The 10,935-nt window shown below is 50.4% G+C and overlaps 1 pseudogene; it reads left to right on the forward strand.

Annotated features, from left to right (window-relative positions):
- The first annotated feature begins 8,578 nt into the window (after nucleotides 1-8,578).
- LOC142591522 (uncharacterized) lies at nucleotides 8,579-9,409 on the forward strand (annotated as a pseudogene).
- Nucleotides 9,410-10,935: the final 1,526 nt, after the last annotated feature.

The raw sequence follows: 10,935 nt of genomic DNA on the forward strand, positions 1-10,935 counted from the left end.
ACCATTGGAGTGCTACTACGATCGTCCATATGACACGCTACGCTGAGACGGCTTCTCTAAATTGAGGCACAGCCTCTGACATCGCCGTGCTCTTCTCACGTTTCGTTGTTTTATGGCAGAGAGCTGTGTGTGAGCCGTTGAGCGATGGCGGGAAGGTGTTTTCTTCTCCCGCATTCTCGATGAAGGGCTTCGCACATACGACACCATAAACAAAACGGCGTCTTCGTGCCACCATCCGACTGTCTGAATGTTTTCTCCGAACGTTACTCGCCATATTTTCGATGTATTGACACGGCGACCACACTAACTGAGATGTCCTCCTACTTTTTTTACGTTTGCCTGTGTGTAATGTACATGGCGGAGCGCGGGAAAGGTGTCTGTCACGCATTTCTAACGAACTCCACAGGCTTCGCAAGAATGCCCTCTAGAGTTTCGTGGCTGTTGCCATCATGTCCTCTGGAATAACAAGCGGTCATCACAATGGCCTCTAGGAGGCTGTAATTAGGCGCGAGGCCCCTGCAAAAACATTCCAGAAACCGCAGCACCTACCATTCTTTGCAAGGGCAGCAGCCAAGAAGGGAGAAAGAATGGGAGGGTATGCGCAAAGCGAACAGGTGACGAAACGGGTGAGTAGCTACTCTTCGCTCGTGGCACCTTGCATGCATGTAAGGATGGCCGCAGGTGAGGAATGCGTGGTCAGACAGCATGCATAGCTTGGCGCGCCTTCAATAAGGGAATACTAGTACAAGACATGGCAATGCTTGCGGAACAACTATACAATTTTGGTGATAAGAATAAGTACAATATTTAAAGGTATGGTAGGGCACCTTTCTGGTATATGTGAAAAATGAGGAACGACGAAGTTTGTCCATGACGATAACTGACGCGCAGGGCGAAGAGACGGACAGCCTTATTAAAGAACCACGGCGTGAAGACGACAATACGCAAGTGGCAGCCGAACAAATCAAGACTTCAGCCACGTTGTCCCAGCCCTGCAATACAGGGCTCCGTGAACAAAACCAGTGAGGCCAGCGTGCTTTGGTTCGTCGGGCACAGGATAAGGCACGAATTTCTCCCAAGCATGGTTCTAGTAGTAAAAACACATATAGACGCCAGTGAGCGGACGCCACGTGCGTCAAGTTCTTTTTTCATCTACTTTCATTTCCATTATTTATAATTTCTGTAATTCATTTAGTAACTACATGTAAGTTGCCCTTTTTTGTCCTTGGTGCCTTTGTTTGTTGGCTTCCGTTTTTATCAGTAATAATAACCTGTCCCCTCGGTCAACCACCTTTCTTCTCGTTAATTACATAACGAGGGTCTTGAATCAGGGAACACTGATGCATTCAGGTAGCATGTGTGGGTTTTTTTACCATTTGCCCTCACCCAAAAAGATGCCTATGGCAGAAAGGTTGTTCCACATCCGCCGCCCAGATTCCATATCCACCACCAACTCTTCCAGGGTTAGTTCTACTAGTGAAAACCTGAATACCCCAGAATGTGGATGGGAAGATGGCGCGGAGGTAGCTCAATTGGTAGAGCATGGCACGTGTAATTGGGAAACGTGGAACCGTTCCCTCACCTGCCGCAAGTTGTTTCTTCATTTATTGTGTTTTGAATAATTTAGCATATCTTTAATGCTACTAATTGGTACGAAGTAGAACTATTTCCCCTGTGCTTTTTGGCTTATGTCGCATTATATCTTTCTATCTATCTATCTATCTATCTATCTATCTATCTATCTATCTATCTATCTATCTATCTATCTATCTATCTATCTATCTATCTATCTATCTATCTATCTATCTATCTATCTATATATATATATATATATATATATATATATATATATATATATATATATATATATATGTATATTGTTACGCCCACAAAGGCGTTACTTTGAAGCCGGGAAGAGTTAGAAGCGATGACCTTGATCAGCTGAGCGCCTGTCGAGATTCAGCCAGCCAGCCACACGTCGTCTTCCTCGTTCACCCCTCTTCGGTGCCCCCGCATACTGTTTGTTGAGGCGTGAACCCACTATTCACCTAAGAGTGTCACATTTCCCTCCGCGCAGACGAAACCCGCCGGGGAAGTCAAACAGGCTGTCGAGAAAGAAAGGGCTTTAAACGGACGACATGCGAAAGTTCAGTCTTTGCTGACCGTCGGCCATTTGATGTGAGACGTGCTATGCGGTAGGTTAATTCGCTGATGCGCTCCGTAATAACATAGGGTCCAACATAGTGGGCCAGCAGTTTTTCACATAGTCCACGTTTCCTGGTTGGTTTCCAGAGCAACACTAAATCACCAGGGTCATATATCACGTGTCGGCGTCGGCGGTCGCAGCGTGCCTTCGAGCGGTCTTGTGAAATAAGAGTGCGCAAAGAAGCAAGTCGTCGGGCTTCTTCAGCAAGACAGACTGTCTCTGATATAGAAAGATTATCGTGGCTGGAAAACGGGAAGATGGTGTCTTGTGTACAACGAGGCGGACGAGCGTAGAGAAGAAAGAAGGGACTGTAGCCCGCAACATCATGCTTTGAGGTGTTAAATGCGTACGTAATGAAAGGTAGCACGCTGTCCCAGTTCTTATGATCTGACTCGACATACATGGACAGCATGTTAGTAAGAGTTCTGCTCGTGCGTTCCGTAAGGCCATTTGTTAGGGGATGATACGGTGGACTGGCGAAACCTTGAAGCACATAGACGAAGCATCGCTTCGACCACGTCTGCAGTGAACTGCCGCCCACGATCGCTGATGATGACTCTGGGAGGTCCATGTCGCAGAATGACAAAACGCAGCAGAAAAATACACACTTCTCTTGCAGTAGCCGATGGTATTGCAGCTGTCTCACAGTAGAGGTCGATGCCAACTTGCTCGAAGGGAGTGCTGGGGGGTGGCACTGGATGGAGTTGACCAGGAGGAGCACTCGTCGAGCGCTTATAACGTTGACACTCGCTGCAGCTGGACACATACTGGGCGGTCGTCTGGCGCATTTTAGGCCAGTAGAACCTTTCTTGAAGGCGGTAGAGAGTTCGCGCAGAACCCAAATGTCCAGATGTTGGATCGTCATGCATAGCGCGCAAGACGGAGACACGGCGACTCTCCGGGACCACCAGAAGATACCGTGGGCCTGTAGTAGAATAGTTCTTTTTGTAAAGAACCCTATCACGAACACAGAAACGAGTGGATGGTGCTGATTGCCTTGCAGTAATGAGCAGTGGTTCTAAAGTTCTGTCTTTTTGTTGCTCGACCTTGAAGGTATTTATATCAGGATATCTCGGCTCCAGTGATGCGATATAGCAGTCGAAGTTGTCCGCGTGGCAGTCCGTCGTTGGAAGCGGCATGCGCGAGAGGCAGTCAGCGTCGGCGTGTCGGCGGCCGCTTTTATAAGAAACGGTAAAGTTATATTCCTGTAAACGGAGTGTCCAACGCGCAAGCCGGCCCGACGGATCACGGAGATTAACCAGCGAGCAGAGAGACTGATGGTCTTTCACCACAGTGAAGGGGCGCCCGTACAAGTACGACCGGAAGCGCTGTACTGCGAAAATAACTCCAAGACATTCGTGCTCTGTAATGGTGTAGTTACGCTCGGACTTACTTAAAGAACGACTCGCATAGGCGACGACGTGTTCTTTGGTGTCGACGCGTTGAATAAGGACAGCGCCGATGCCAATACCGCTAGCGTCCGTATGAACTTCTGTGGGAGCCGCATGGTCGAAGTGTCGGAGAATGGGATGAGACGTCAGACGAGACTTCAGCTCACGAAAACTTGCTTCACATTCAGGAGTCCATTCAAAGGGAACGCTCTTCTGGAGGAGGCATGTCAGCGGATACGCGATGTTGGCAAATCCACGAATAAACCGGCGGAAGTACGAGCAAAGCCCTAGGAAACTGCGTAGCTCTTTTACATGGCGAGGTTGCTTGAAGGCTTCCACCGTAGCAGTCTTCGCTGGATCAAGTCGTATCCCGTCCTTATCCACTTGGTGTCCCAGAACGAGCTTTTGGCGCTCTCCAAAATGGCACTTCTTCGAGTTGAGCACCAAACCCGCTTTGTCCAAGCAGTCTAGCACAAGATCGAGACGTGCGTTGTGCTCACTGAACCTGCGCCCGAAAATCACTACATCGTCTAGATAGCACATGCATACTTCCCACTTCAAACCACGCAGGATGTTGTCCATGAAGCGCTCGAAAGTTGCAGGCGCATTACAGAGCGCGAACGGCATCACATTAAATTCAAGAAGGCCATCTGGTGTTACTAATTCCGTTTTCTCCTTGGCTGCCTTGTGCATGGGAATCTGCCAGTACCCCGACCTCAAGTCAACAGACGAAAAGTAAGACGCTGATGAGAGGCAGCCGATTGCATCATCAATACGCGGAAGAGGATATACGTCCTTTTTAGCTATGGTGTTGAGGCGGCGGTAGTCAACAGAATATCGCCATGTACCATCTTTTTTTCTAACCAGAATCACTGGCGCTGCCCACGGACTACAGGATACTTGGATTATATTCTTATTTAGCATTTTGTGGACTTGGTCATTGATCACCTTGCGTTCCGATGGTGAGACTCTGTATGGTTTCTGTCGCAACGGTTGGGCAGATCCCTTATCTATGCGATGGTGTATACGAGAAGGAGGAAACAATGGTGGCTCCTCCTGCTGGAAAAAGTCAGACAGTCGGTCGTGTTTTAGCAGAATATTCGCCACTTCATGAGGCTGTCTATTGCTGAGTGACTTGTTTACCATAGTCAGAAATGAGGAGTGCGCCGCAGGGCAGGCGTCAACGAAATGGGGCTCATCCGAAGAATCAAGGGCCTCTGTAAGAATGGCGAGCGATAGCACTTGATCTTCATGGTAGGCGGCATGTTTTAGACACTGTGGTAGTATTGCAGGTTGACTCGAACAGTTTACGGCCCATAAGTTAGTGCATCCCTGAACAACTGACAGCTTGCAATACCGTATCAGTACATTCCTCTTGATGCAACTCAGATGAACGGGCTCCACGGTAGCGTCAAACGTTCCGTCGGTGGTAGGGAAACAGGCGACTGAAACACACGTGGCGGATAACGGAGGCACAACTGTACCCCGGGATACACAAAGCACACTTTCACGATACGGTGGGCCTTCCATAAACGCATCAGAAAAGCTCGTACCTACACTGATTTCACCCGTTTTGCAGTCGACGGTGGCACCACACAGTTTCAAAAAAATCAAGGCCTAGGATTACGTCATGCGTAGAATAAGGTAGAACAGCGAACTCCGCGTTAAACATTTGACCACCCAAGGTAACGTCTACATTACACACGCCCACAGGATATAACAACTCCCCACTCACTCCGCGAGACATATGGGCACGGACCCAGCGAAACATCACTTTTCGTCCTAGGAGGCATTTGAACGCAAGACTCATCACTGAAACGGTTGCTCCCGTGTCCACTAAGGACATGAATGAAACCCAGTCAATAAATACAGAGACCTTATTTTCTTAAACATACAAATGGTTGGAGCTACCTCTGTCGACATCGAAGATTGTCCAGCGACCTCACCTCCAACGGCCGCGCTGGCTAGTTTTCCGGAGGTGGCGACGGTTATCGACGCCACCTCCGGAGCGTGGTACCGCCTAGACATCGTCGATCGGTCGAACCTCGGTGGTAGGCGGTGATTGCAGTACCTGGCAATGTGACCCAAGTCGCCACAGCTATAACGCACAGGTATACGATGATCGATGAACTGCCCTTCGAAGCGCTCAGCCGTGGGGGGTCGTGCAGCAGAGCGAAGCGGCTGAGCCTGCTGCCTACGCAGCCTGCAGCCTACGCCCCTCCTGTATAAGTCGCTGAACCCTTGAAGACAGCATTGTACGTGCGACGGGGAACTACACACGTGCAATTAGACACGCAACCGTGGTGCAGCGCTACCCTTAGCGTTGTCGGATGCTGGTTAGAAGTCTCATCACAGCGTAAAATGCTCATCTTTTGCGTCTACGTGGTTCCAGAGAACACAAAAAATAAGGCAACTAGTGCACTCGTTGATCTCACCTTCCATCTCCCCCTTTAGGAAGATTTATCCGCAAGACACCATATTCTTGTGCGGGGACGTTAACGCTCAGCACATCGCCTGGGGATACAACAAATGTAGCCCGCGCGCTCGGCGCATCATGCAAGATACCTCTGAGTACGGGCTGACACTCCTCAATATGCCTCAAGCACACACGAGGCTTGGACAGACAGTTCATAAAACAGACACATCACCAGATCTTACCTGGAGTACACGTCCGCAGCTTTTTCGATGGGAGGTGCTGAACGATTGCACGGGGAGCGACCACTTTCCGATCCTCATACGCTTTTGCACAGGCCATGCCAATCCGAAGATGAAGTCACACGCCACTACGCGGCTAAGCCATATAACACACTGGGACAAATACCGCGAGTTACTGCAGCAGCAGTCTCCAGCCAAGAACATTGACTATCTGGTATCACAGCTGTGCGTAGCGAAACGAAGAGCCACCAAACACTTACGGGTTCCCTCTGACCACCCAGAGCCTGAGAGACATCTGCTCACCTTATGGAATAGAAGGCACCGGATATTCGCTCAGTACAGGCGGTCTGGTCGCACTGCTCACCAAAAAGCACGGTTGCGCGAAATACAGCGTTTGCTCGAAGAATATACGACTATGTTCGCGTCACACTGCTGGATGGGAGTTTGCGAATCCATCAATGGACAGACTCATACGTCCAAGGTTTGGGCCATCCTGCGCTCTCCTCTCGGCCAGCGCAAGACCAACAACGGCGCGGCTCGTGTGGCCCTCCGCGAAGGCATCAGCGCTCAGGAACTTGCCGAACAGGCCACTGAACTGTTTTTCCCGCAGACGTCTCGCCCCACAGACACCACATACCAGAAGGATGTGCATTCTGAACATAAAGGACCACTTAACAGCCCCTTCATCATGATCGAGCTGGAGCACGCCTTGCAGCGTGCTAACGTACGTAGTGCTCCAGGGGTCGATGAGGTGGGCGTGGCTCATCCACGCAATCTGCCCCTTGAGCACAAGCACGCTCTTCTCGAAGAATTTAATCGAGTCTGGGATACCGAGATACTGCCCTCCACTTGGAAGTTTTCGGTGGTCAATCCCATTCCGAAGCCTGGTAAACCACCATATACCTTATCCAACCTCCGTCCGATTTCTTTGACCTCGTGTGTTTGTAAAGTAATGGAGAGCATGGTCAACACACGCTTGATGTGGTACCTTGAAGATCGCGACCTTTTGGCTCCTACACTGTATGGATTTCACCGTGGGCTATCAACACAGGATGTGCTAGCCCGCCTAAAACAGGACGTCCTCGACTCTAATTCGGTGCACCCACGAGCCGTTGTCGCAGTGGATATGAGCAAGGCATTTGATTCCGTCCCGCATAACACTATCATGATCAAAGCACGTGCCCGTGGCATCAGAGGGAAGATGTACAACTTCATAGCGGGTTTCCTTGAAGAGCGAAGCTACCAAGTCAAAGTTGGTCACGACGCCAGTGCCATACGAACCAACCACGTCCCCCAGGGCTCGGTGATTTCACCGACGCTGTTTAATATAGCTATGCACCAGCCACCTAAGCGCCTTGCCGACGTATCGGGCCTGAAACACGCGGTGTACGCCGATGACGTCACCATGTGGACGCATCAAGGGTGCGTCGAGGAGCAGGAGGACGTCTTACAGCGAGCTCTCGATATTATTTACGCCTATGCCACGGAAACGGGTTTACACACTGCCCCAGACAAAGCAGAGTTTGTCGTCATTCATGGTGGCAGGTCTACTTTTGGAAAGCAAGAAGGAAAGCAGTCTTTTAAACTGTACATTGGTGACCAACCCATCACAAGGAAATCTACTATCCGAATACTAGGTATGCACCTAGACTAGACCTGCACAGCGAACACTTGGTTCCAATGCGTTACAAAGACCAGCAAACAAATCCTGCACGCTTTACGCAGAATCTCTACCCGCACCCGTGGAGTAAACGAACGTGGAATGCGGCAGTTTGCTCAAGCTTTTCTTGTCTCCCGTATCATGTACGAGCTGCCGTATCACCCAGTCAACCGCACAAAGATGCACGTGCTCGACCGGTTACTTAACGAAGCCAAACGCATTATAACTGAACTCCCGAGGTACACAAGCCTCGAAGCGCTTAAAAGTTGTAGCAAACTCAACAACCTGTCCGAGCGCGTAGACATGCACATCTATACACAAGAGACGAGACTTCGCGCCACAAAAGCCGGGCGGCACACACTCATGCTCCTCGGGTGTGACGTCCACAAAATGTCCATTTGGCCCAACACGCCGCCGTGGGAAATCACGGCTCTCACCGATGGCAGGCCACTTCCTCTCAATATGGACCCTACTCAGCGAATGCGGTGCCTTGCATATGCCCAGAGGCATGCCAAGGCTACGAGTTCACTCTCCTTGAGTGAACACATCGTATACACGGACGCAGCACTGCCTGGAGGCGACGCTAGTAACACCTGTTAAGCGACTGCGTCGTACGACCAGACAAATGAAAATCAGAACCGCTGCCATCATATATCAGCAGAAGCAATGTCCAGCACCCGCGCTGAGCTAATGGCCATCCTAGATTATTTGGAATGGGCCCTCGCAACTTCGTCTCAAACTGACCCTGTTCACCATCATGTGTACAGAGAATCCCAGGCTGCCCATCGATCATGTGCTAATGTTATTTACACAGATCGCGTACTGCAGAGTATCCGGCACCAGGCACGGCTGCTCCGCGAATGTGGTCACGATATTACCATTCACTGGGTCCCTGCGCACTGCGGTATCCCCGGAAACTAGAAGCCTCATAGACTGGCGCGCGCTCATCTCTCTACCGCGCTAGCCAGAGCCTCCGATAATCCTTATCCTCTCCTAGCTACCACACCTGAGGTAGCAGACCGAATGGCAGACAAGCATGCGACCAAACAACGACGTGCCGCCTACCTCGCAGCAGTGGGCAATGGACTCTCTATACCGTCACTTACACCGAAGGTATTCACACAGCCAGAGTCAGTCTTGCTTCGGAGAATCCAGACAAGCACCCTCCTTACTCCTCACTTGTTGAACCGTTTCCACAAGGGTGGCACACCACCATTTGTAAGTGGGTTCCGTTCCATGTGCACATGTCGTGCTGATCTAAACCACCTTTGTTGGGAGTGCCCCCTCTACATCACACCAAGGCTTCGTGCCCTGGCCACCATACAGCGGGGACCCTGGTCTTCTTCTCTCCGGACTTGGGCTTGCCCGGATACCACGTCTCCGGACCATGCCATCGAGCTCTGGCGAGAACTGCTGCTGTTCCTTCAGGACCATGCAGCACCACCCGTCGGCGATCGGCTCCGCGACAGCCACAGCCTTAATGCGGCCCCAACTTAGCTCCCTCCAGGACGTTCATTAATAAAGCGGAGGCATCCTTACCCTTACCCTTTTGCAGTAACACCCCTCCTCTTTCCACCGTAGGATCTTCGGTTCATTTTAATGTGTGAATAAACGTGGTTTCATTCATTCAGGAGGAACAGTCGGTCTGCGTGCAAACCAGCTGGGGCGAGGGTGTTCTGCAGGTCGGTGTTCGGGAGTGAATATGCCCTCACGTGGCCCTGGATCTCCTCTGTGGTTGACGTTTGTGACACATACCGCCCGTCGCCAGGAAGCGTAGGGTGCGGCAGGCGCCATGTGTTGCGGGTAATACGCATCAGGTTGTTGTATGACGTCGCGAGCAAGTTCCTGGTGCCGCAGCAGTTCTTCACGCACGATCAGCCGTATAGTAGACGAAAGATCGGCGGACGGGCTCTCATAGACGCTGGCAACGGTTGTCACATTCGTCAGGCGTCCAAATTTTGGGCACAATGTGACGTGTTTTCAACGTCTCAAACCTACGGCAATGACGCACGACATCTGAGACGGAATGAACGTGTTCCCGGCTGATGAGGAAATTGTATACATCTTCTGCAATTCCTTTGAGGAGATGTCCAACTCGGTCTTCCTCAGACATCAGTGAATTTAGGATTTTGCACAGCTTGAGGATTTCCTCTATGTATGTAGTGCATGTTTCTCCAGGAACTTGAGTTTTTTGTGCTAGTGTTCTCTCGGCGCGTTTCTGTTTGGCGTAGGAGTCGCCGAAACACTTCCTAATTTCCTTAACGAAGCGCTCCCACCTGGTTAGGGAGTCTTCGTGGTTTTCATACCACATCAGCGCTGTTTCACTCAGAAAGAGAACGACATATTCAAGCTGAGAGACAGAATCCCAACGGTTGTAGCGGCTCACCCTTGCCTAGTGCGTCCGCCACTCGACGACGTCTTCGCCCACTTTTCCCGCGAACGGGCGGGGTTCCATGTAGTGCTGCAAAGGTCAAACTGGCGCTGACCTTTGAGCAGGTGAAACTAGAGCTGGCATTTGTCCACCTCTGTCCTGAGTCATAGGGAAGGTCGTTGGCAAGAGACCGGCAAGACGACGGCTCCGGAGAAAATCTAGGTGTTGCGACTCCGCGGTACATTGTGTCATACGCCGCACCTGCACCACTCTGTTACGCCCACAAAAGGCGTTAATTTAAAGCCGGGTAGAGTTAGATGCGATGGCTGAGCGCCTGTCGAGATTAAGCTAGCCAGCCACCCGTCGTCTTCTTCGTTCACCACTCTTCGGTGCCCCTGCATACACTTTGTTGAGGCGTGAACCACTATGCACGTAAGACCTTCACAACATATATATATATATATATATATATATATATATATATATATATATATATATATATATGTGTATGTGTGTGTGTGCATAGTAAAAAAACACGACTTACGTAATGACGTAAACGTTAGTCGAAACAGGTCCAAGGAAAACAAAAATCGTGCTGCATACGTCATGTTTACTCGTTTATGGAATACCAACGGAGCCAGTGTGACTTCTA

This window comes from Dermacentor variabilis, chromosome 8, assembly GCF_050947875.1.
Source record: "Dermacentor variabilis isolate Ectoservices chromosome 8, ASM5094787v1, whole genome shotgun sequence".
NCBI classification, from domain to species: domain Eukaryota; kingdom Metazoa; phylum Arthropoda; class Arachnida; order Ixodida; family Ixodidae; genus Dermacentor; species Dermacentor variabilis.